Source organism: Lepus europaeus, chromosome 7, assembly GCF_033115175.1.
Source record: "Lepus europaeus isolate LE1 chromosome 7, mLepTim1.pri, whole genome shotgun sequence".
NCBI lineage: Eukaryota > Metazoa > Chordata > Mammalia > Lagomorpha > Leporidae > Lepus > Lepus europaeus.
Window position 1 is genome coordinate 42,419,647 of NC_084833.1, and position 27,818 is coordinate 42,447,464.

Genomic DNA, 27,818 nt, shown 5'->3' on the forward strand with positions numbered 1-27,818 from the left:
CCCCCTTACCTGTCAATCCAGTACACTCATTTTCCAATGATGCACCTGTGTCTCATCTGGGGCCAGGAAGGAGGATGGCCTCATGGAAGTTCAGCTTCATGTGGAGGCACCATGAAACTCCTAAGAAGCTTCACCCTCACTAAGCCACACCCCCTTTTGTATAATTCATTAGGGCAACTGGCCCACCTCATAAAAGTGACTGATACATTCGGAGATACCCTTTTTTACTTTGGTTTTTGGATCATGCTTATGCTTCCTTCTCTGGCTTCCTCATAGGCAACTCTATGGCCCACTCATGGCAAGTATTTCTTCATGTGGGATTGCTCACACTTACCCAAAAATGTGTATCCAAAAATGTGTCTTTAGTTTTTATTCACTCTTTTAAATATATCCTGCTCTCACTGTATACTGTATCTATGCCTCTGAATTTTTATCTCTGCAGGGCAAGAACTTGGAATAAAAATTCAGATATATATACCTCTAACACTCTGATATGGAATGTAGTCATCCCAAGTGATGTATTAACTTTGCCACCAAAGGCCCACCCATATAGAATATTTTTAGATGAAAATTAACAAGTTAATTCAACTACTATGCTTAAAATATTTGGCAGAGTAGAAATCCAATAAATAGAGACTCTAAAAATTATAAGAGGGATGTTTATATTCAAAAGATGCCATGGGGAATTTTAAATTTATTATTTTCTCTCTGAAGTTTCAATAATGTTAGTCTATGAAACAAACTGACAATAGAGAGATATTAGAAAAAAATATAAGTTTTATTCCATGCCTAGGGTATGAGATTGTGAAAATCCAATAGGGACAAGATGGCTGAACTTTACATGGAATTTAAGGAACAGGTTTTTGGGCTTCTGGGAGAGAGGGAGGTGGCTCAGACTACAAAAGGTGGGAATGAAGCTATGCCCTGCAAGCTAAGGCCATCCTGTTATGCAGATGTGCTTTGCAGTCATGTATGGGCCACTAGAATCTGTCAGATTCCCCAACCTCTTCTTCCAGTGGAAAGACCCTGCCTAAGATGAAAGGGAGAGGAGGTATCAAGTTTTAAAAAAGCTTGTGCATACATCTGTTATGATCTCAACTAATTTTGAGAGATAAAACTTTCTTTCATTTTTTAAATTATTTATTTCTTTAAGAGGTAGGATTACAGAGAAAGAGAGGGAGAGACAGAGAGAAAGGTCTTCCATTCAGTGGTTCACTCCCCAAATGGCCACAACTGCCGGAGCTGGGTTGATACAAAGCCAGGAGCCAGGAGCTTCCTCTGGGTCTCCCATGTGGGTGTATGGGCCCAAAGCACTTGGGCCATGTTCTACCGCTTCCCCAAGCCATGAGCAGAAAGATAGATTGGAAGAGGAGTAGCCAGGACTCAAACCAGTGCCCATATGGGATGCTGGTGCCCAGGCAAAGGCTTATCATACTATGCCTACAACTTCTTTCTACAAAAATATACATCTTTTCAGATTCATTCTTGTGTCTGCAGAGGTCTGCACTTTGAATAACCTGCTCAAAGTATGTCAAAGCAATATATTTGAGATGGGATGATTTACTCCCCTCACTATTTAAGGATTCATCTGGCAGAGAAAGCAACCATTGGAAAAATTAAATTGTCAAATACTGATACTTACATTTGTACTTGAAAAGTGCAATTTTTAATTCACTATGTAAGAAACATCTATAGACCTGTTTCCTCTGAGGCAAACCAACCAGAAAAAGTGAAATTGGGAAAAAGAGAAAAATAATAGTGGCCTGATTGACAAAGGTGGGAGAGCTGGAGCTGAGGAACAATCCTATATTTGAAATCTTCACACATGAAGAGAAATTTTTGTGATTTTAATAGGACACGCACAAGGTTCTTTCCTTTGGAGATAAGCGTTCTGGTAAGTGTTGCCTTTGAGATAAATTTTCTTTCCCTGTGCGAAAAGTGTTCCACTTAAGTGTCTCTTTTAGATAAGTGTTCTTCTTAAGTGTTCACAGACTTCAATTTGATGAATGGAGAAAGAAAAATGAGCCTTAATGGTGAAGTTATAAATGATGTGACAGAATTTGAATAAGACAACTTGGGAATGATTGGAGAACAAAGCTTATATTGGCACTATGTTCATTCTTTACCCTTCCCTCCAAAATTATTTATATGTTTATTGTTTTCCAGTGAAAATTATATTTAAAGAAAATTAAATCTTTATAAATTTGAGTAGTTATTATTTCTCTTTTAATACAAGCATACTGAAAGTGAGAAGCCTTATCATTCAGCCAACTATTTGTGAAGTGCTTGAAGATGCATATAATGAGTTAAAACGATTCCAGGTTTAAATTTTCCAACTTATTTAGGCAGGGAGAAAACAACAAGGTTTATTTTTTATATATATACTTCATTTCCATTTAATGCCCTGGAAGGGATGTGCCAAATTGTCTTTCTTTTGCAAAATATTCTAGGGAATCAAAGCTACAAATTCTGTAAACCACAAATAGTAATAACTTTTCACAGTCAAAACAGTCAAGGTGGATTTATTACAGAGAAGCACAGTTTTGCACTTTTTTCCTGCTTCTATAAATTCAAGGTCTGTTGGACTGACTCTCTGGAGGAGGGAGTAATTCTCTCTGTGTTTTTCTTTGACCTAAAGATGAAAGTTTACTGATCTCTATTTCATGTGTGAATGTACAATAGTAGACTACTTCCTCATAAATATTGGCAGCATCCACAAAGCCACTATTTCCTGTTTTTGCATTTATGACTTCCAGAAATTATTATGTTACTTAAAATTAACTGTGTCTTATTGTGAATTTCTATTTTCATTTTTGCAATGTACACATTGTTTGCTATACTTGGAATGCAGATCTAGCCTTTATTAAATTTTGCACCTCCCCACACCCAGCTTTAAGTGATACCTTCTCCCTCTCTGGAGCATGAATTGCAATTAATGCTCCAGAGAGCATTGTTGCCTGGGGAAAAAATATCACAATTGGCTACTTTATACATGGCAGTGGACATGTTGAATCCTTGAATGTGCTTGATAGCATTTCCATGGAAGACTCATGCCTTACACTTCTCCGTGCTACAGAAAAGTATTTTATTTTCTTTGCTCCAGAACTAAGAACAACTACCATGCAGCTGAAGATGCTTGAGCTAAAAAGTCACTCAAAAATTTCTCTTTTTGGGCTCTATGTGTTCTCCACAGGGGTAAAAAAAAGGGAAAATCAAGTCCTAGTCATGAGCTGGGCATTGGGAAAACTGTCCCAGCCTGAGATGGTTCTTTATTTTAGTGGTGATCTTGAGGCTGCAGATAAATGACAGTAGCTGAAAACGACCTCTTCACAGTCTCCTCTTCATGCAGCAGCCTGCCCTTGTGACTGTTTTATGCATACGGACCTCTTTTTATCTTCAACACAAGACTGAAAGTATTGCTTCTCCACCCTCTATTTGGGCAACACTAAGATTGAGGTACCTTGAACATTTTGCTCACCACAAAGAAAATGGTTGGAGTGAGGTGGACATGAGGTAGAGATGTCGAGAATGTGGACGATATGGTCTGGCAGAATGGGGTCTGTAACAAGGTCAGTGTCCCCAACAAGAAGCATGTGTGTGTGTGTTCTTACACTGAAATAGTTATCCTAAACCTGTCTTTCTCTGTACTGAGTGATACAATTTGGCCCAAAGCAGCTTCTGTAATAGTGTCCTGTACTTAGTTTGGTATGTATGTAAATAAATTGTAAATCCACCTAAGGGTATATCTTTGAAATTCTCAGCCAATCATAACAGCTGAACTTCCAGCCAGTCAGAGCCTACAAGGTGCCAAAAAATGACCATAGAAAGTAAATTTTAACCATAGTCAATTAGATGGTTTCTGTATATTTCTACTTTTCTCTGGATATCAGTATAACCTGCAAATGTGCAGATGGGGCATTCTGAATTAATTTTTTTTCTGTGATGCACCTGGTTCTAGAACTCTTTTTCCTGTTCAGTAAAATTTTGTTAAATTTAGATAATTTAAGATTTAAGAACAATCAACGTTGCTAGAGAAAAGATACTTTCTTTCTCTATAGAACATATTACAAAGTGTTTATTTTTTAAAGTGACAAAGAATATGCAATAAAAATGTAACTACACAAATATTACCAATGTAAGTTTGGCAGGTAACTAAAATATTAGAAGTTATATTATCCTGAAAGAATTTGTGATGTTTGTGGTACTTATAAACTTATAAAATTTATAATTTTTCTTAAATTTATTTTTTTCTAAGAAGTTGGAAATGGGCATTTTCTTCTGTTACTGAATTTGCATTCTTTTTCTTAAAGAATGCATCCAAGCATTTAGATTCTGCTACACAGTGAAATTTATCATATTTCTTTGTACCCATAAGATAGTTCCCATCTTTTTAATCTTCTTCAAAGCAATCCTGATTCTTTTCATACTTCTTTTTCATACAGTCAACTCTTGATTATCCTCCCACAGTGATGAAAAGTATAGAAAATTCAAAAGAATAAGTAATGCAAGAGTCAAGTATATTTGACTTTGGCATTCTTTATATAGCTTCTTAAAGATTATTCTTAGTTATCTAATACCACCACCATCAGAAAATGGGTCAGTATTTACATTGATTCCTTGATATATACGGACACTTGTTTCTATGGACTAAGACAACATCAATACTCATAATTAATCTGTATTTGAAAAGAATGTGATTTTTCCTAATTTGTATTACAAGGTTCTCATACACACACACAAACACACACACATACACACACACACACACATATATATATATATATGTGAGTTTTAATGGATTTCAAAATTTTGCACCAAAATAAACTTGTCTTTCAACTCCATTTTCCATCAACTCTTTGAAGTTCCCTCACATATGTTATCAATATTGTTACATGTTTTAACTCTTCTATATCATTATTAATGTTTTTGTGTTCTTGTTCTCTGTCAATTAGTATGTTGAATTACACATCACAATGATAGATTTGCTAATTTTTATTTATAAGTCTCAATTTTCATTTTATGTATTTTGAAATGTTAATACCAGTATGAGAACAGATAATTTGTATCTGCTCAGTGAATTTATTTTTCTATTATATAGTATCCTTTTTTGAAAATCTTTTACCTAATAATTTTTATATAATATCCTTAAATCTCTAGAAATGCTTTTGCCTTAATAAGTATTTTAGTTTATCAGAATCATCATATCTTCCTCATTTGCTTAATATTTTATATTATTGTCTTTTCAAAAGTTTTATCCTATAATGATGATTTTAAACATATTTGAGCCAAAATTTTACTACAAATAAAATGTAAATGTAGAATAAATAATGAAAAAAATCTATTATATCAATTAAAAAATAAAGTATTATCATATTCCCAAGAAGTGCCATTCATATGTGTCCCCAGTCAAGTTTCCTCAGTGACTCCAGGAAGATAACCACAGTAATGACTTTTATGTAAATCACTTCTTTTTGTGTTTTGCTAATCCAACCCTAAATACAATTTAAGTTTACTCAATTTTGTAGTTCATATAAATGAAATCATATGATAAACCAAAATGTTTGACTCGCATCCTATATATGACTTTCTAGGACCTCATCCTGTCTTAAACTCTCCACCTTGATGTCTGAGATTCACCTCACACTCAATATGAACAAAACAGTTTTTATAGCCTCTATGGTTTTCAAGATTCCATGTCTGTCATCTTATTTCACTGCTCCAACCTATGGACTCAGACTGGTGGACCATCTAATGAGAATTGACAGACTATCCCATTTTCAAACTAGGTTATTTAATTTCTAGTGAAGTAGACCTACTGTCTTCCTGTAAAAGAGCAACCTTCACCATTTCAAACACTTAGTTTCTATTTATTCATTGTTTCTACAGAATTTTTTTTTCTTAGAATAGTTACTGGGGCTAGCACTATGGTTTAGCAGGTAAAGCTGCCACCTGCAGTGTCAGCATCCTATATGGGCACCAGTTCAAGTGCTGGCTGCTCCACTTCTGATCCAGCTTTCTGGTATGGCCTGAGAAAGCAGTAGAAGATGGCACAAGTTCTTGGGCCCCTGCACACATGTGGGAGACATGGAAGAAGCTCCTGGCTCCTGGCTTTGAATCAGCACAGCTCTGGCCGTTGCAGCCGGTTGGGGAATGAACCAGTGAATGGAAGACCTCTCTTTGTCTGTCTGTCTGTCTGTCTTTCTCTCTCTCTCTCTCTCTCTCTCCCTTTTTCTCTCTGCATTTGTAACTCAGCCTTTCAGAGAAATAAATAAATCTTACAAAAAAATCTTGAAAGAAAGGGATATCTTATACAAAAACATTGAGGGTCAAAGTATACCTTGTTATTGTTACTATAATTATTTTGTATAAGTAGTATAAACAAAATATGGAACAACATGAGAGAGAAAGTTATGGAAGTATGGGGCCAGTGCTGTGACGCAGCGGGTTAAAGCCCTGGCCAAAAGCGCCAGCATCCTATATGGGCACCGGTTCTAGTCCCAGCTGCTCCTCTTCCCATCCAGCTCTCTGCTATGGCCTGGGATAGCAATAGAAGATGGCCCAAGGACTTGGGCACCTGCACCCACATGGGAGACCCAGAAAAAGCTCCTGGCTCCTGGCTTCTGATTAGCACAGCTCCGACTGTTGTGGCCATCTGGGGAGTGAATCAGCAGATGGAAGACCTCTCTGTCTCTACCTATCTCTGTAACTCTGTCTTTCAAATAAATAAAATAAATCTTAAAAAAAGTTATGGACGTATGAGAGGCCCAGAGTTGATGATTCCCATCTTTTATCACAACTCTATCTATGGTATCTTGGTGTTCTAAAGTGACTTTTTTTCACAGAGACAGGTCCATTACTAATCTCTACAACTCTTGAAGACATGCCTACATTTTAATCACATTTTCACTTGTAGCTTCTAGATTAGCGTCTTGTGCTGCAGTCAATAAAGACTTAATGAATTATTTTGCACATATTATTTGCTTAAAATGTTTCATTACACATGCATAGAATTGATCTTGCATATATTGAAGTTCAGCATTTTTTTTTGACAGGGAGAGTGGACAGTGAGAGAGAGAGACAGAGAGAAAGGCCTTCCTTTTTGCCGTTGGTTCACCCTCCAACGGCCACCGCGGCTGGCGCGCTGCAGCCGGCACACCGCGCTGATCCGATGGCAGGAGCCAGGTGCTTCTCCTGGTCTCCCATGGGGTGCAGGGCCCAAGCACTCGGGCCATCCTCCACTGCACTCCCTGGCCACAGCAGAGAGCTGGCCTGGAAGAGGGGCAACCGGGACAGAATCGGTGCCCCAACTGGGACTAGAACCCAGTGCTGGTGCCGCAAGGTGGAGGATTAGCCTGTTGAGCCGCGGCGCCGGCCAGAAGTTCAGCATTTGAATAAAAACCTCCAATTAAAATAAAATAATGAACAGGTATAATGAACAGGTGGCAAAAAACTACAGTAGTGTATTTGAGACTGATCTTTTCTTTTTTTTATTTTTTAAAGATGTATTTACTTATTTGAAAGGCAGACTTATAGAGAGGGAGAAGAGACAGACAGATATCCCATCCACTGGTTCACTACCCAAATAACTACAAAAACTGGGGTTAGGCCAAGCCAAAGCCAGGAGCCCAGAACTTCTTTTAAGTCTCCCACATGGGTTGAAGGAACTCAGGGACTTGGGCTCTTCCACTGCTTTCTTAGGAATATTAGCAGAGAGCTGGATCAGATCAGCCAAGACTCATACTGTTACCTATATGTCATGCCAGTGCTACAGGCTGCAGCTTAACACACTGTGCCACAGTGCCAGCCCTGATTTTTTCTTTATGATAAGAAAACTGTTTTGTGTCTTTTTAGCATGCTTTATATGTATTTATACCTTTGTATGCACAAGTTAAAAAGTGTTAGAAAATGAAGATGATATGTCAGATTTTGAACACCATAAAATAATAATCTTTGGATACTTTCTCATTTTAATTCCCCATGTTTTAAATCCTAAGCTTCAAGTTCAAGAATGTCTTCAATAACACATCCACTATTAATATATTGGCCTTTGAAGAAGATCAAAGACTGGCAAAGTTTCCTCTGTGGAAACTGGCATTTATCAATAGAAAATTCTATGAGGCTGGGGTGGATGTTCAGCTTGGCGGTAAAGAATCATGCATCCGACATCAGAGTGCCAGTGATCAGGTCACAACCATGCTCCTGTTTCCAGCTTCCTACTAATAGAAACATGGGAGGCAGGAGACCAGGATCAAATGGTTGGGTCTCTGCTGTCCACATGGGAGACTCAGGCTGAGTTTTTAGTTTGTGATTCCAGCCAGGCCCCAAAGCTTGCAACCATTTGAGGAGGGAACCAGCACTTGGGAGATCTCTGTCTGTTCTCTGTCTTTCTCTCTTTCTCTCATAAATAAAAGTAAAAATATATAATTTTTAAAATTATGTGGTCCTGAATAAAATACCACAGTATATTTAAAGTACAAATGAGAACAGAGACCATTGTTTTATTAATTATTACATCTCCCAGAAGACCAAGTCACTGCTTTCCTATAGGAGACAATTCAACAAATGTTCATTGAGTCTTTTTTTAATTGTAGCTTAGATTATTTGGGGTTCTCATGAGTAATTCTGTTAACAATTCCAATTTTTTAAAGCATGTGAAATGAATAATTAACACAAGTTTTTGTACCAATTTAAAATTAAGGCGTTAGATCCAGTTTGTTAAAGACCTAATAGTATTTTCACATTGAAAATTAATACAAGGGACTGATCCTTGCTAATATGTGAAGTGGCCTTTTTTATTTTGATTCTCTTCTTACTGTTGCCAAGTTCCCAAATCTATTTGATGGGTCCTCTCTGGGGTTTTTGTAAGTGTCATCTGAAACTCAATTCCTTGCCTGTGATGCTTCATTGAAAGGCTTCCAATTGAATAATTTTTATTCCTCTTCTGCCTTTACAGTTTGCTCATGTTACAGAACAGAATTCCCCTACAACTTGGGGCCACAACTTTGCTAATATATAAATCATTGTAGTTTAACATTTTGCTGCCATGAACAAATAGCATGGACATTTCAGGAAATCTGGAAGGCAGAAGAAATATTTATTGGAAAAAGACTCCCATAGGCTTATAGGCCCGAAAGGGCTTACATCCCTGTACTATATCATTATTTATTGAATGCCAAATAAGCCACACCACTATTCTGTGTACTTCTTGTGTTGCATACTTAATTATCACAACAATCCAAGGATGTAAGTATATTGTTATACTCATTTCATGAATGATAAGCCATAAGACATAGGAAGATCAGTATGAAGCAGTGAATCAGTAAGATTTCATGAACCTCTATCTGACACTGTTTTGTAAGTCTTACAATTGTCTCTTATCTGTGTGTTACTCTGAAGTACTTCTCCTAGGACATCTACCAAAGATTTTGCCCAAGAGTCATTGCTTTCCATTTCTAGACTTGCATTTCGTTATGGTTTGCTGAGAGGCTTGTTGTCAGCTGATGAAATTGGAAACACCAAACCTTTAAGTTCCTCTGCCTACAGTTACTTTTCTGCATTACCCCAGGGCACAGCAGATGAGCTACAGCACTGTCAGAAATTGGCTTGCATTGTAGCACATTTCCTAAACTCGAATAACAGTACCATCAATTTTTTGAAATACTCTTCAGTTTGTATTTGACCTATGTTTTCCAGAAGGAGATTTTTTTTTCTTTAAAAGGATTCTCTTTCTCTGCACTGGAAAAAAAAAAAAAGAAGTTTCTCATAAATACAATATAAATTGCTATCTAATGCATCGTAAAAATTATTCCTTCCTTTAATTCCCACTGGTTCTGTCTTAACTTGAACACTATTTATAAGTCCTGCTGCTCATTACAATAGTCTTAATAATTCCTTGTTTTCAAAAATCTCCGTTCAAAATCATGCACACAATTGCCATATTAAAAATACTAAAATACAACTGCCATTATCTTCCCTCCTAATTAAAAATCTTTGCTGGCTCTAACATATTAATAAGTGAAATTATGTGAATGGTATGTAGGAATTCTTTATATTACTACCTCACATTTTTTACTTGCAAATTTAAAACTATCCTGAAATATAATGCTTAAAAATAATAGAAGTAAAATACCTTAGGCATTACTTAATTAGATAGTAAGTTGCAAAGACATGAACTTGAAATCCAACTCTTTTACTTAGCAATTTTGTGATTTGATAGTTATTGTGTGCCTCTGAAAGTCAGTTTCTTTTTGAAAAAATAAAATGGACTGTCCCTTCAGAGAAAGTTAATTAACACATGCCCAAATGTTGGAAAACAGTAGATAAGACATAAATGATGGCTGCATTTCCTTAGCATAATTTTCAGATCTTTCTACTATTTTGTTCCAACTCTAAAAATAAATATTCCTGAACAACTACTATGTACCATGTATAGTATAGTATGTATAGGAGAGAACAGTGGAAAGGAAGATACCAAAGTCTATGGGTCAGTCCATTTACTAGATGGCAGCTCTTGTTTTCTTTTGTTTTTTAAAGATTTATTTATTTGAAAGGCAGAGTTACAGAGAGGTAGAGATAGAGAGATCTCCCATCCGCTGGTTCACTCCCCAGATAGCTACAATGCTAGAGCTGCACTGATCTGAAGCCAGGAGATTGACGCTTCTTCTGGATCTCCTTCATGGGTACAGTGGCCCAGGAACTTGGGCCATCTCCTATTGCTTTCCCAAGCCATAACAGAGAGCTGGATTGGAAGTGAACCAGCCAGGATTTGAGCCAGCGCCAATATGGGATGCCAGCAGTGCAGGCGGCAGCTTTACCCACTACACCACAGTGCTAGCCCCAGCTCTTTGCTTATTTTGTTTTATTTATTTGCATATAATCTCCTTTAATCTATTGAATGCCCTCAAGTGATGGGAAGTTTCTCAAGCTCAAAAACCATGACAGAGAATTATTTACATCTACAAATTGTTCTATACATAAAACAGGAACTCAATAAATATTTAATGAAGGAGAAAATGCTTGTAGAGAAGCAAGCAATTTGGGGATGAATAAAGTCCATCTGGGATAAGAGGATTTCTTTGCTAATAGTTTATCACTCTCCTTAATAACACCAAGGCTTAGGTACTAGCCCCTATGGTGAAAAGAATTGCTTTAACAATATTCCAAAATGCACATACCTTATTTTAGTCATTTTAATTCCATTTCCTGAAGTTGTTAAAAAGCTAAAAAAAATTGACTTAGATTTTATTTTTAGTGTTTTTTTAATAGTGGAAAACTGAAAAAGAGATGAAAAATAAGATAGATATTGGGAGAGGGAAAGAAACCTTAGAAACAGTTTATATATGGGAAAGCTATCCTCTGTATTTACAAACATTTTATTATAAACTGTAAACATGTTTTCCAAGGTGTTCTAATTAATATGAATAAATATGTACATATACACTTGTAAAATAAATTTACTTTTAATGTATATTATTTAAATTGCTAATTAAATTATAAAATTATTTGATGCATGTGAGAGTTCGAGGAATTTTTCTTAAAATCAAGTAAAAGAGTTATTTTCTATAATCTGTTATAGCAACAATAGACAATTGATTATAAACATGTTTGATCACTCCTAGCAGAAATTTATAGAAGACCATTTGAAAAAAGCAAGAGCTCTTGGTCTCCATTCAGAGGTAGAGTGCTGGATGAACAAGACAATGACTCTTAGTGGTGTTTTCATCATCACAGTGTACCCAGCTTCCTGGAGGATCAGAAACATATTAATGCTGCTTAAGTTATTGTCCACCAGGTACTGTCACCTGCTAGAGTGCAGCTCCAGCCAGTCTAGGGGTTCCCAAAGGTGTGAAAGGTGTCAGGGCAGGAAGAAATGAGAGACACACTGGCAACAAGGCCGATGGCATGGCTCTGGCTCTCGAGCACCAGACTGTTTTCATATAATAAGTCACATTATGATTCTTTCTTCTTACAATAACAAGTCTGTTGTCCACTTTCTTAGAACCATTGACCTTGTATTTTGTTTCCTCTAGATTCTATGTCTACATCTAGTTACAATTTCTTTGATTTTCAAGGGCATATTCAGAGCATGGGTTACAATCACAGACAGGCGCGAGATAACAAGCTGCCCACACAAGCCAAGGCCTTGAGTGCTGCTGAGCTATGCAGAAATTGGCTACACAAGCTATGATATTACCTTCCGAATCTAATCTTTACTAGAAGCCCCAATGTTTAAAGCAGACCCTTTTTTAAATGTATCCCCTTTTGCAGTTCTTTCTGTAACTCTTTAATTTCTTTATTGTACTTATCTAAAGGTTCACTTAGATATATTCCACAGTTTTGACATCCTAACCATTGTTGTGTTAGTAGCACATATTGAATTAAAGCTTTAATAACATTTACCTTTGTTTTAATGGGAAATATACACTAGGGAGCCTGTTGCCTTTTAATTCTTTTCCCCAACAGCTCAATCTTGTGTAAAGCATTAACCCCTTCTCCTACACTAACATTCTGCTTGATTAAAATTCTACAAAGCAATGGAAATTTGTGGGATTATGAGACTAAGCATTCTTCCCTAAGATTAGGAATACAGCAATCATTAGTGGGACAACCAGGAAGCTCCGGCTTTCTTAAGCAGAGTGTAGTTCCCAACAAACCTAAAACTACCAAGAGGACCATAGCTGTCCTTCTCATGCCTTGCTGAGACAGACCTTCTGCTATGACCTTGTCAGCCAACCAAAGTTGCCTTGGCCTCGCCAGTCACCAAGTGTTAAAATAACTACCATGGACTAGGCATCATGCTTCTAAGTGGTTATAGAAATGAGACTAGAAACTTGTGATTGTATAAACAGGTAATGGAAAGGAAATGTGATCAGGCTGACCCCAGACACACAGGTATCAACCCCAATTGCATGAAGCCCTTCCCTGCTGTGTCAAGAGTTGGCTTCAAATTCTTTCTCAACAGTGTGATCCATGCAGATTCTCTACATCATTTAGAGATGGCTTGAGGACTGAGGCCACACGCAATCAAGATGGGCTTTTTTATTAAAAGGTTTAAAGACTGAAAAGAGTATGTGAACCACAGAGCCTTGACCTCATCCTATTGAGACACTTGTTTAAATCCAAGTGGTTTTGACCTTGCAAGCTGAGCATATACAAATGAAATCCTGAGACACATAGAAGGGCATGAATGTAAGTAGCTTGAGGCCATTCATTAATGAAGTAAACCTCTAATAAATATTAATTTCTTGCTAAGAAAGGTGGAACAGAGATGTCCAATGGGAAGTTGCTTGGTATATATACAGAAGGGCATCTGTTGAGGTTACCCATTCCTCAGAATTTTTTCTGTCTCAGAAATTGTATCAAGCCATTGGCAATGCCTTTCACTTCATTTAGCATCTCTGTGGATTTTGCATGCTTCTAATATTTCTTCACAAACGTTGCTAACAGTAAAATATATGGATATGATTTCCATTGATGCATTAAAGAAAGGTAGATGCTGTGGTCAGCATTGTGGTGTAGTGGATAAAGCTGCAGCCTGAGACCCCAGCACCCCCTGTGGAGGCCGGTTGATGTTCCAGCTGTTCCACTTCCAATCCAGCCCTCTGCTACTGGCTGGAAAGAGCAACAGAAATTGGCCCAAGTGCTTGGGCCTGTGCTGCCTATGTGGGAGAACTGGAAGAAGTTCCTGGCTCCTGGCTTTTGCCTGGCCCAGCACTGGCCTTTGCAACCATCAGGAGAGTGAACCATTGGATGGAAGACAACCCCCTCCCTCTCCTTTCTGTGCATAACTCTGACTTTCAAAAAAAAATAAATAATGAAGCAGGACTGAGAGCTCCTGCTGTCTCCACATAAATCTGCTGTGCAGTCACCCAGGTAGAGCCAGGTCACGTGGCACACTCAGTGATGTTCCCAAAGAAGCAGGACTCCTGCCTGCTCCAGGTTGTCCTCTGCACCCATATTTTTCATGCTGTAGAATAGAGCTATTGAGACTGAGAAAAAATTATTTAGAAATAGTCTTTCCTAGGCTTAAAGCCAAGGAAAGAGAAGAATTTAGGAGATTCTAGGAGCGAGAAGCATAATTTATAAAGCAATAACTCTAGGGTTTCAGAGTGTTGAAGAGAATAGTGCCTGACTGCTAATAGGTTCTCCATAATTCACATTGTGTAAGGGAACAAAAACATATTTGTGGCCCAAACTTAAAGAAAAAGTCCTATTTCCTGAAGTCTGGAATCCAAATTGCCTCTATCAAGAGCCTGTAGGGGTAAAATAAAAAAACTATATTTTGGTGTCAATATTAATAAAGCTCAATTCTGTAATTAGGGTATCTAGTGTAAATATATCTTCTTTTTAATTTTTTAAAGGAGTAATGTAGGAACTTTCTTGATTTCTAGGTGTTTTTTTGTTTGTTTGTTTGTTTTGTTTTTTACGAAAGGAAAAATTATCTAATACAGGTTTTCTTCCATGTTCTTTAGAGATCAGTCTCTCTAGAAGTGGAAATCACTCAGAGATAGTTTAATGCTCCTAATCCAGGATCTCACTATTTACACATTTGGATTCATAAGATCTGGAGCAATGAGTGGATGAGAACTCTGTATCTGTCTATCCATTTCTCTCTCTCTCTCTCTCTCTCTCTCTCTCTCTCTCTGTGTGTGTGTGTGTGTCTCCTCCGCTCCCTCCCTTCTTCCCAAATACACAGATTTTAACTGGGGACAAGTTGTCCACATATTTTAGGAGCTTTTATCCTTTCATTTAACATCCTAACCTATTCAGCAATGTCTTAGAGCAGTCTTTCGGCATCATTTGCTTGAATCTCATGATGGGAAAACTCATTATTTTCCATAAAAATGAGCTTTTAAAATAACAATATTTGTTTTACTAGTTTCAGAGAGTCCCTGTGTGTACAGGCTGACAAGAAGCAGAACAAGCCGTGTGCTAACCTGTTGCAAACACAGTATACAATGTTAGAGGTTTGAAACACATTTTCTTCTGAAAGATTAAGGAGTCTATGAAACCAACTATTCCATAGATACTTCTGTTGTTGAGCCAACACGGTATCTTTGCATTCATTCTCTTAATGAATTTTGTTGAAATAAAAGAAGGCTCAGGAGAGCAAATAGAGGCTATTTATTCACACAGTTTGCTACATAGCAACCTTCTGTCACTGGCATTTAGCAGAGATTGAAGGACAGGAAGGGGATGGGGAAAGCTTTACAAGGAAAAAAAAAGAAGGAAGGCGTCAAGTATGTTGTGGGAGGGTGGCATGAGGATGATGGAGGCAGTCTAACTGGAAGCAGAACGTCTTATGTGACTGGTTTGGGGCACACATTGAACTTCCTATAACTGGTCCTGAGTTAGAAAGGACAAAATGTACAGGGAAACTGGAAAAGTCATGATCAGCCAAAGATGATCACAAAGGTAAGATATAAAATCAGTTCCCACTAACAGAAAGCAATTACTCTTAATCACTACTTTACCTATTTTACAATAGGAAATGACAGTATTTAATAAAATAGTGCATTATATATGTGCCTACTCAAGTTGTTTCATTTTCTTTCTCAAGAGCCCTAAATTTATCCCAAGTTGTATAATGACTCAAGAAAGATCAAAGTGTCTCAACTACAAAGTAATATTAATTCGAGATTAGAAAAATTAGAAATACCTTCAAAGATTTTTAAATTTAAATACATTTTTGTTTGTTTCAGATTTATTAAAAACAGTATTTGCGAGAAAAATATTTTTTAAATTTTTGATTGCATGTTATATTTTTTGAGATTTATTTATTTATTTGAAAGTCAGAGTTACACAGAGAGAGGACAGGTAGAGAGAGAGAGGTCTTCCTTCCACTGGTTCAATCCCCAGTTGGCTACAACAGCCAGAGCTGTGCCGATCCAAAGCCAGGAGCCAGAAGCTTCTTCCAGGTCTCCCACATGGGCTCAAGGACCCAAAGACTTGGGCCATTTTCTACTGCTTTTCCAGGCCACAGCAGAGAGCTGATTGGAAGTGGAATCGCTGGGTCTGGAACTGGCGCCCATTTGGGATGCCAGCACTGTAGGCGGCAGCTTTACCCGCTATGCCACAGCGCTGGCCTCTGCATGTTATTTTTTATTTGGAAATATATTTCTTTAATTACAAAGAGGACTGCTATATTTTGAGAGGTAGGCAGTTTAATCTTTAGAAGATTATCCAACACACAAGTTAAAAGTATTCTATTGGTAGAATTCCAAAGAGCTTAGTAAGTAAAGAATACACTTCCATATACTGCTGCATTTTTATGACCTTAAAAGAGTCTTTATTTTTCCTTTTTTATAAATAGAAAATGAAAAAAAAACATTATTTGCAAAAGTGTGCCAACACGATGAACCCCAAGTGTATTTCTAGAACTATCTGAGATATCTGTTCTTTCTGAAATATATGAGTGTCGTTTTTATTGACAAGATAGAAATGAAGAGAAAATATTCTGAGTCAATTCATGTGATTTAATTGAAAATAACAATTCAAGGCGCCAAACACTGTGGCATAGCAGGTAAAGCCGCCACATGCAGTGCCAGCATCTCATATGGGTACCAGTGTGAGTCCCAGCTGCTCCACTTCCAATCCAGCTCTCTGCTATGGCCTGACAAAGCAGTAGAAGATGGTCCAAGAACTTGGGCCTTTGCACCCACATGGGAGACCCAGAAGAAGCTCCTGGCTCCTGGCTTCGGATCAGCGCAGCTCCAGCCATTGCGGCCAACTGGGGAGTGAACCAGCGGATGGAAGACCTCTCTCTCTGCCTCTGCCTCTCCTTCTCTCTCTGTGTAACTGGGACTTTCAAATAAATCTTTAAAGAAAATAACAATTAACTAGTACTGAAACAGTATTTTACATTTTGCGTTTCTGTGTGGGCGCAAACTGATGAAATCTTTACTTAATATATACTAAATCGATCTTCTGTATATAAAGAGAATTGAAAATGAATCTTGATGTGAATGGAATGGGAGAAGGAGCGGGAAATGGGAGGGGTGTGAGTGGGAGGGAAGTTATGGGGGGGGAGCCATTGTAATCCATAAGCTGTACTTTGGAAATTTATATTTACTAAATAAAAGTTAAAAAAAAATTAAAATTAAAAATTAATAAAATAAATCTTTAAAAAAAGAAAATAACAATTCAAAAATAACTTGATTATTGAAATTTTTAAACTTTCAAAAATATTCATATATTTCTTAGTAACGTTATAAACAAAAAGCATAGATCATTATATATTTTAATATTTGAAGAAAGAATGAATTTATTAGTATATTAATTTCAGTATAAATTGGGATGAATTTAAAATTTATTTCATGTGAATTTTTGTTATTTGTATATGAAATTAAGTTTTCAGTTGGGAAATTGAACAGATTTTTATTCTTACCTTGTTACATATATTCCATCACATTAGCTTGATCTGCATAAGGCATTTAGAATTTAGAACAAAAAAAAAAAAAAAGGAAGAAGCAAGAATGTAGGAAGAGTATATACTTTTGGAATGTACCTCCAGAAAGTTAAAGTAAGATCAAGAAAATAGCTTTGCAGTGGAGTAGGGAAGGAATCACACTTGTATAGTACAAGTTGATGAGGAGGGTCAAAAGTGCACTCCTATTGTTTTTAGTGTTGTCATGAAGTCATTATGGCTTGACAGATTTATACAGCTCAGTCTCGTGGGGAGAAAGATTGAAATCCAGGAAAGAAATCATTCTCTATAAAAATACTGATTGCCAACATAATTTCAAAAAATAATTCTGTAATACAATTCTATTTCTGAGAATTTGTTAAGAAATGAGTATTTGAAATATGTGTAAAATATGTCATGAGTTAGACAAACTTACTCTAATTGGGACATTACACAATGTATACATGTATTGAAGCATCACATCAGACCACATAAGTATGGACAATTTTTGTGTCAATCACAAATTCAAAGAAAAAAACTGAAACTCAAAAAATATGGATCTGTTATGAATCTAGCACACAGAGGACACCAAAAACTATGTAATGGAAACACATACTGTCAGGACATAGTCACTGGCCTGCATTGACTACATTGTAAGCAAATTAACATCTACAGTGCAAAGCAGGTATAAAGAAGTGTTTTCAAAACAAATAAAGTATTGATGAGGTCCACTTGAGCTGCTATCTGATTTAGATCAGTTGGGTCATTTCCTAGTTAAAGTTTGTATTTCTTGTTTATTATTAAATAACTCGGGTAAGATGTGCAGCGTTTTTTTATATTGTATTCTCAGAAACTATCTGGGGGTTCACCAAACATTGTAAAGATATGCTATGAAAATACTTCACACTTACAAGCCCAGAACACTGCCCAATATCAACAAAATATTTTCCTTTGTTCATAGAAATTGTATAGCGTGTTTAGCCTTAAATAGTGGAAGCCAAATTGGAAAAGGAAGAAAACTGGTTTACTGAAGCATGTTAGGTCTTCACCATGAGTTTGATTTAATAGACAATATAGTTCCTATGTATTCTGGCTGATATTTAAATCAACTAATAAAAAACCTGTTCCAAAGTTTGGCAAGGTACAATGAATTATTTTCTCTTATAGATTTTCTGTCACAATCATCTTTCTCTATATCAGGATGCCAACCCTGCAACTACCACAAATTTAAAGGTGAATTTCAGAAAGTTTTATATTGCTAGAATGACTACTATTCTGTATAATAGAAATGTTCTAGAAATGTAAAGTGTAGACTTTAAATTATTAAAGTCCTGGTAATTTTTAACTTTGTCTTTCTTTGGTTGACTTATTTCACGTAACAAAATGAGCTCCAGTTCCATCCATGTTGTTGCAAATAATAAAATTCGATTTGTCATGGCTGAATGGTATCCTGTTGTGTACATGTACACATTTTCTTTACACATTCATCAGCTGATGTACATTAAAATTGCTTTCATATGTTGGCAATTGTGATGGCGCAGCAATAAACATATGAATGCAGAAGTCTCTTGGACAGAGTGGGTTCATTTCCACTAAACATATTTCCAGCAGTGGGATAGCTGAATCCATATGGTCACTCTATTTTTAGTTCTGTGAGTAACCCCAACACTATCTTCTATAAAGGATGTACTAATTTACATTCCCATCAACGGTGCTCAAGGATTCTCTTTTCTCTGCATCATTACCAGCACTTGTTATCTTTGCTCTTTTTGATAGTAGTTAAACTAACTGGAGTGAGATGATATCTCATTGAGGTATGGATTTGTAGCTCCCTCAAGATTAGTGATGTTGAGCACTTTTTCATTAAAACTTTAATAGGGATTGTATTGAATCTATAAATGCATTGGATAACATGAGATATCTTCATTTTGTGTGTGTGTGTCATCCTCAATTTCTTCCACCAATTCTTTGTAGATTTTATTTTTAAAATCTTCCTGCTTTTTGGTTCAATTTATGCTTACCAATCTTATTTTATTTGTATGTGTATTTATTAATCTATTTTGCTTGAGAAGCTGACAGAGAGATCTCCCCATCTCTGCTTCACTCCTGAAATGCTTGCATCAGTCAGCAATGGGCTAGGCCACAGACACGTTCCTGGAACTCAGCAGGTGGAAGGGACTCAAGTACTTGAGCCAACACTAGCAAAAGAAAGGAGAACTGGACAGACACTCAAACTGAGGCACTCTGATGGGGAAGTAGGCGTTCCAAGTGTGAGCATAACATGGCACCAAATGTCCTCCCTGCCCTGGATATTTTATATTTTTATAGCTACTAGAAGTGGTATTGTTTTCTTGATTTCTTTATTCAGAAAATTCTCAGTTTATGTGTAGTAATGCTACTGATTTTGAGTTTCAGTTTGATTTTAATTTTGAATCGTTCAACACTGTTGAATGCTTATTAGCTCTAATTTTTTTTTTGTTATAATCTTTAGGGAATTCTGTATGTATACAATCATTTGATTTAAAAAGGTTGACAATTTTCTCCTTGCTGATTCTGATTTGAGGTGCCTTAATTTCTTTCTTCTGACTAATTGTTCTGGCTAGGACTTCCAGTACCATGATGAATTAAAGTAGTATAAATGGACATCCTCTTCTTGTTTCAGGTATTAGAGAGAAAGCCTTCAGTTTTTCCCCATTCAATATTATGTCAGTCTTGGCTTGGTATATATGCCTTTTATTTTGTCAAGATATGCTTCTTCTATGCCCAATTTGTTCATAGTTTTTATCATAGAGAGAAGTATTTATCGATATGATCATATGATTTTTGTCATTAATTCTTGTTTTGTAATATAACATATTCATTGTTTTTTCTAGTACAGAGAACAAAATAAATGGAGTTATATTCACTGAAGGCATTTTTTAAGGTATGGGTTTAATTTACAAGAAATATGTTTATAAAGAGGAAATATACATTTGTTGTATCAATCCATACTTGTCATTATTTATATAGGTTTGTGTCTTAGGGACAGTGATTGACCATGCTTCTTTTCTCTCTTTCTTGAAACCAACACATTTAATTCCATAATTTTTTCCTCACTTATTTTGTGGATTGTTAAGATATCATGTTTTGAATTAGATCTACCTCTTTGGGTTAAGAGGATAGAGATTCTGCTACTCCCTTCTGTTTGTATATCTCAGCATTTATGGCTCTCTTCAGTTCAATATAACCATAGCCTATATTAAACGAGTCTCCTTGTTTCCTTCTTCCATGGAAATATTAGATCTGGGATCATCTTGAAAGCTTCCCACCTATTTGTGCAAATTATCTGATTTCATTTTATGTATGAATACCTTTGAGGATGTTGATAACTTACTCACGGAATAGGTCTTCCTAAACAAAGACATAAACACTAATGAAAACATGTAATCAGTTCTAGAGATTAACATGAAATCCTGTTTTGTCGATCAGCAAATGCCTACTTACACTGAACCAATTTGTTTAAATATTAAAATAACTATGGATACGTTAGGGATTCCATTTGTAATACTATAATAAACAATGTAAAAGCAACAAATAAAATAAAACATAAATATGTGTGGATTGTTTTTAAATAAAATAATGTGTTAAGAGAATATCTACCCGTAAGTAAAAGCTCATTAGGAATATTACTATTAGCATTTTACTTAGAAAACTATTTGTTAGTTCAGCTGATCTAGAATGAAAAGCATCAAATGTCTCTGATTTATTATTCTGTGTCAAAGGAGAAAAATCTCATTGATACCTAGTTACTATGAAACAATCTAGTGATTTTCACTGTCAAACAAACATTTTACCTAGATTTGAGCTTCAAAAAAATGAATATATTGAAAAGAGTGTAGATGTCATATAATCCCTGTGCAAAAATCATGTCTCTAAGTAAGTATCAATTACTCTAATTTTTACTTTCTATAATAGAAAAACCAAAAAGTTATCATATCTGAATGTAAAGAGGGTACTTGGCCTTGGCTGGGAGAACTCAAGATACAAGTATATTAAAATTTAAATAAGAAACAATAACTACAATAACAATAGAAGACAATTCAATAAGAAAGCATCAGTAATCACAACATAAAATAGTGACACAGATGATATGAAGAATGACCTCAGTGAGGTTGGGATACTCATGGGAAATTCTAGGCATTTGAACTCCTTGGTAAAACCAATATCTCAGGGCCAGTATCAGGGCTTAGTGGGTAAAGCCAGACTGTGGCACTGGCATCCCATATGGGCACCAGTTGAAGTCCAGTTAACTCTTATGAGGATGTACCTACATGTGGATGTTATTCCAGTCATGATGTGCAGCTCTTTGATGAGCCCTAAATAATTGAGGGTCAGCACTGTGGCATATCAGGTAAAGCCACCACCTATTATGCCAGCATCCCATATATGTGCTGGTTTGTGTCTCACCTGCTCCACTTCCAATCCAGCTGCCTGCTAATGGCCTGGGAAAGCAGTAGAAATGATCCAAGTGTTTAGGCCCCTGCCACCTACATGGGAAACCCACATGGAACTCCTAGTTTCCATCTTAGGCCTCACCCAGTCCGTCCTTGAAGTCACCTGGGGAGTGAACCAGTGGGTGGGAGATCTGTGTGTGTGTGTGTGTCTGTATCTCCTTCTCTCTCTGTAACTCAAATTTTCAAATAAATATAAATAAATCTTTAAAAATATATATAAAGACTTCTGAAAGACTTCTGCCATTATCTTTATTTGAAGGAGTCTCTTCTATTATTATTAGATATTTTCCCTCTTCTGTTTTCTATCTTCTATTATTTTGTCAAAAGATGAGGGTAACACACTTGCATTTTTCATATGAGGAGACACAAAAAAGTATTATCCATGGGGGAAGCATTGTAACACAGCAGGTTAAGCCACCACTTGCAATGCTGGCCTCCCATATCAGAGAAGGATTCTGAGTTGCAGCTGCTCTGCTTCTGCTTGGACTTCCTGTTACTGTGCCTGGAAAAGCAGTCAAAGATGACCCACATGCTGGAGCCTCTGTCACCCACATGGGAGACTCAGATAGAGTTCCTGGCTCCTGGCTTTGCCTGGGCCCAGCCCCAACTATTGTGGCCATTTGATCAGTGAACCAATGGATTGAAGAACTCTCTCTCTCTCTCTCTCTCTCTTTTGCTCTCTCTCTCTCTCTCTCTGTCTCTCTCTCTCTCCACCTGCAACTGTCTTAAAATAAGTAATTCTTTTAAAAAAAAATGTTGCCCCTAGATGATTCTTCAGTACCTTCTTGATACTTTCTACTCAATTGAGAAATATTGTAGTTGAATAAGATCTGAACCAAAATTAGAAATGTTTTAAAATGGCATGATTGTTTATCACATATTTTATGCCAATCACAGTTTTCCAAGTTCAGGAATGTAAATGAGAACAAAGCAAACAATGGCTAAACTCTCATGAATTTCATATTCTACTGAGAAAAAAATAAATATGGTATCATATAAAACTCATTAGAAAGCCTAATATAGAAACATGGGTTGTAAGCATCTGACTCATTTAAATATAAAATTAAGTTGTTATCTAAATCATGTAGGGTGAAAAAAACCTGAATATATGGGTGTATAGTGAAGACTTTATATTGTGGATGGTCAGAAGCCTGTTCAAACTTTTTCAGCTCATTGATTCCAAATAATTCATCTTTTCAGGTAATTATTCTTCGCCTGGCCATATGGAGTTTTGTACACACATAAGTTGATATTTTGCTGAAGACCTAAGGGATTTTACCTAATGCCCAGACTCAAACTCCAGCCACTTCAGTAATGCTGTATACCACTTTCTCTCTCCTTATAAAGACCACAATTCTATTTGATTTCTTTATCCCTGAATTGCATTCTAAGAAATGTCTTGAGGAAAAAAACTGATGCAATCTTTATATGTTTCACAGTCATTTATTGCCTGTTTGCATGGATCACAGCATCGCAACCATTTGTCGCATGTTAGCCAACATCTGAAAAAAAATTCCTTTTTTTATTTGTCAGAGTATTAAAAAGATTTATTTATTTATTTGAGAGGCAGAGTTCCAGAGAGAGAAGGAGAGACAGAGAGAGAACTTCCATCTATTCATTCGTTCACTTCCCAAATGACTACAACAATGGGCTGGGTCAAGCCAAAGCCAGGAGCCAGGAGCTTCTCCCAAGTCACTCATGTGTGTGGCAAGGCCCCAGGGATTTGGGCCACCTTCCACTCCTTTTCCAAATGCATTGGCAGGGAACTGGATGGGAAGTGGAGCAGATGAGACATGAATCTGCACCCATATGGGGTGCTGGCATCGCAGGTGGCAGCTGTATGCCACAATGCTGTCCCCTTGTTTTCCATTTTATAATTATTTACAGCAGGAAGGTTAGTTCAAGATTCATAGCCATGAAGAAATCTCCATAATAATTTTTATGTCCATGGGTTAGGACATTTGTTTTTGAAAATGGTTTGGAAAAGCATTTAAACTTTTTCTATGAAAGTAGTTTGTGGGACCAGCTCTGTGGCATAGGGAGAAAAGCTTCTTTCTGTAGTGTTGGTATCCCATATGGGCGCTGGTTCAAGTCCCAGCTGCTCCACTTCTGATCCAACTCTCTGTTATGGCCTGGGAAAGCAATGCAAGATGGCCCAAGTCTTTGGATGCACACATCCATGTGGGAAACACTAAGGAAGCTCCTGGCTCCTGGCTTTGTATCAGCACATCTCCAGCCTTTGCAGCCATCTGGGGAGTGAATCAACAGATGGAAGACTCTCTCTCTTTCTCTCTCTGCCTCTGCCTCTCTGTAATTCTGCCTTGCAAATAATAATTTTAAAAAAAAAAGTAGGTTGTGTGTAACAGGACAGGCATACAACATATGTATATTTTAAGTTCCAATGTATAAATCTGTAACAATAAAATAATTAGCTTTCTTATCTGCATCTTTTTTTTACTTTACATTTTAATTACATTTCAATTAAGTAGTTGTTTTATCATATACAAAATTGGCTTAGTCAATAAATTTGTGACTAGTGTGAAATTTAGTTAGTAAAATCCAGGAGAATGTTAATGCTGAATAAACGAGAATTAACCTCAGTAGTATCATCCATTTGATTTTGCTTTTATTGTCCTTACTTACAGCCTTGAACTGACTGCAACATGTCCCAGAAAAAAAGATGTCACACAGTTGAAATCTTATTTAGCAAATTAGTGACTCCAGTTTTATATTTCTACACTAGTGAATTTATGAATTCTCCAAAAGATTTAGAAACAGTATGATTTTACAATCTTCAACCTCTGAAGTCAATGACATATTCTCCACTGTGTGGATAACTTTTTTGTAATGGTAAAACATAGACCTAATTCTTGAACCATGGCCACTAAGGCAAGTGTATGAGTTTGAAAAAGCATATAAGGTTTTTTAGAGAAAAGGATACTCAGGATAGAATGACAAGAGACAAAGATCTGGGCAGAAATGAGGGATGAGACAGGGATACAGGAGCTTAAAACACAATAAAGTAAGTCATTTCAATAACTTAAATGTGCCATATCCAATTTTACATCCTTATCTCATAAGGATAAACTATAAATAAGACAAAACTATTTGAAATAGCCACATTTTCTAGTTACACAGCAAGTGGAACTAAAGCCAAGCATTGCAGGTAACAGCAGCATGACCTAAACCACGATTGTCTGTGATAGAGCAAACTTTAAAACTTCATTGTGTTAAACTACAGTAATGTCACAGTGTACTTATTGCTGCAGCATAAACTACACAACATACTGTGTTGAGTACAGTGTCGACAATAACAAGAGCATTTTGTGGAGTATAAGCAAGTCTTATGGAATTGGGTTGAAGAAAGAATGGAAAATAAGAGGGAGAAACATTACAAATAAGCAAGTTTCTAAGTTTTGTTGTTTTGTTATCTTCTGTCTTCAGATAAACCAACTGAGTGAAGAAAGTATTTTATGAGTGTGCAGTAGTAAATAAAATTTGTTACTTACTTTGCTGAATTAAGAAAATTTTGTTTTTTTAATTTGAAAGATAGGAAGTGTGTGTGTGTGTGAGAGAGAGAGAGAGAGAGAGAGAGATCCAATTTCCATACCCTGGATCATTTCTCGAATTCCTGCCACAGAACAAGCTGAGCTAGGTTAAAGCCTGAATTCTGGAACTCAACCTGGGTCTCCCTTGTGGGTGGCAGGTACCACACTACTTGAGCCATTGCCGGCTGCTTTACAGCATGTGCATTAGGAGGAGCTGGAATCAGAAGTGGACTCCAACCCAGGTACCTCAATATGAGATGCGGGTACCCTAAGAGGCATCTTAACCCCATGCCAAATGTCCATACCTAACTAATGTTTGATCAATTTACCAAAATAATGGGAAGCCACACAAATCTCCTACTATGATCATGGATTTGTAAATTTCCTTTTACAATTATTTCAATACTGAATTTATAGACTTCTTAGATGATTGACAGGTATATGACCATAAATTTTTCAACATCTCATGGAATGGGTATGTAAAGGGTTCACTGTGTAAACAACAACCAAGACCAACAAGAAATAGCTTGCTATGCCCATATTTCTCATATATTCCTTGGAGATAGGCATGAGAGCCAAAAAGTTGTTGGACACAACAAAAGCTATGCTCTAGGACTGGAATCTTAAACTCTACCTTTGAACAAAGTGTGAAACAGCCCTAGTTGTGAGATATAAAGCAGAAAGGACTAAGGTCCCAAACTGAATGAAAATGGAGAAAAGCTATGCAGAGAATTAGTAGCAGCAGCTGGCAATGTTGCAAAGTAATTGGACCTGTGATGTTGGGAGAAAGGAATTCTCCAGTCCCTTTAGAAATTAGGTTCTGCACAGTCCTTCAAGGAAGAAGATACTCTTGTGCCTAGGCCTGGTATTCTGAGTAGGACTGGTGACATGATGTGGACAGGTCAGTGCTAAATGAGTATATGAGGTCCTCTGATCAAGAATTCCAACAACAGCAGCAGAACACTTAACCAAGCATGCTAGTCTTCTAAACATGGGACACTAAGCAACTACACAAATTGGAAATCTATAAAACTGGTTCCTATCCTAAGGTTTCTAGTCTTGTTTATGCTTCACCCATAAGATGTGATAAACTCTTATTGAAATGTAGATACAAATTTATTATTTTTTAACTTTCTCATTATGAAACATCCCTTCTTATCCTTATAAATGCATTCTTCTAGCTGAAAGTAACATCAGAGAGATTTTTTGGGTGGCCTAGTTCTCCTTTTGGCCTCATGTTGGAAGCTAGTCTCAATTGCAGATGTCGTTGGTCACAAGATGGCTTTGGTTGATGGACCCTGCACTCAGATTAAAAAAAAAAAAAAGCATACCTTTCAAATTCATGCAGCTGACTGAATTCAGTCTCCAATTGCCACAGCATGTTTTCCAGAAATAAGTCCAAAAATCCTGGGGAAAGGCAGATGTCAATAGAAAATGGGAGCCACAAGATGGACCAAGAAAGTTCAAGCCAAAGAATGGAAAACCAAGATGACAGATTTTGATGATTTTAAGGTCATGAAGGCAAAGAAAATGGGGAACAGAATAATTTGGAATGAAGTTAAAAAGCTTCAAAGGGCAGGTCTCCTGATAGCCTCTCCAAATATCATCTGTTGCAAGGGATGTTGCAGGAGCCTCAGCGACTGCTAAAGTTCCAGCAAAAAAGAAAAATGTGATGAGAACAAGAAGGCTACATCCCAGAAGGTTCCTGCCCAGAAAGCCACTGGCCAGAAGGCAGCACTCCTCCTAAAGCTCAGAATGGTCTGAAAACTAATAACATTTCGTCTGCCCTAGTACAATAAGATGGCAATGACAATTAACTATATACATGTTGAGAAGGAAGGGAAAAACTGGCATATTTGAAGATAGCAAAATTGTCTATGTAGAAATAGTAAATTACTGTATTCAGATTATAGAATACAAGGCCAATATAGTAAAATCAATTCCTTTTTGTATAAGAACATGTTATTCAGGGGCTGGTATTGTGGTGTAATGGGTAAAGCTGCTGAAGGCCATGCCAGCATACCTTATGAGCACTGGTTCATGTACCAGCTGCTTTACTTTCAGTTCAGCTCCCTGCTAATGGCCTGGGAATAGCAGCAGAACATGACCCAATGTTTGGGCCCCTGCCACACATGTGGGAGACCAAGAAGAAGCTCCTGTCTCCTGACCCCAGCCTGGCCCAACCCTGAACATTGCAACTGGCCATTTGGGGAGTGAACCAGTGGATGGAAGATCTCTTTCTGTCTCTCTATCTCTCTATTTTTAAACTATTGACTTTAAGCTCAGTTGCATCCCAAGGCCCTCATTACATTGTTGCAACTATATTTTTTCTTTAAAATTTTAAGATGCAAATTTTTTCAATAAATAGTAAAA

At 36.8% G+C, this 27,818-nt stretch overlaps 1 pseudogene; it reads left to right on the forward strand.

Annotated features, from left to right (window-relative positions):
* Positions 1-3,519: 3,519 nt before the first annotated feature.
* LOC133763723 (large ribosomal subunit protein eL14-like) lies at positions 3,520-27,244 on the forward strand (annotated as a pseudogene).
* The last annotated feature ends 574 nt before the right edge of the window (positions 27,245-27,818 follow it).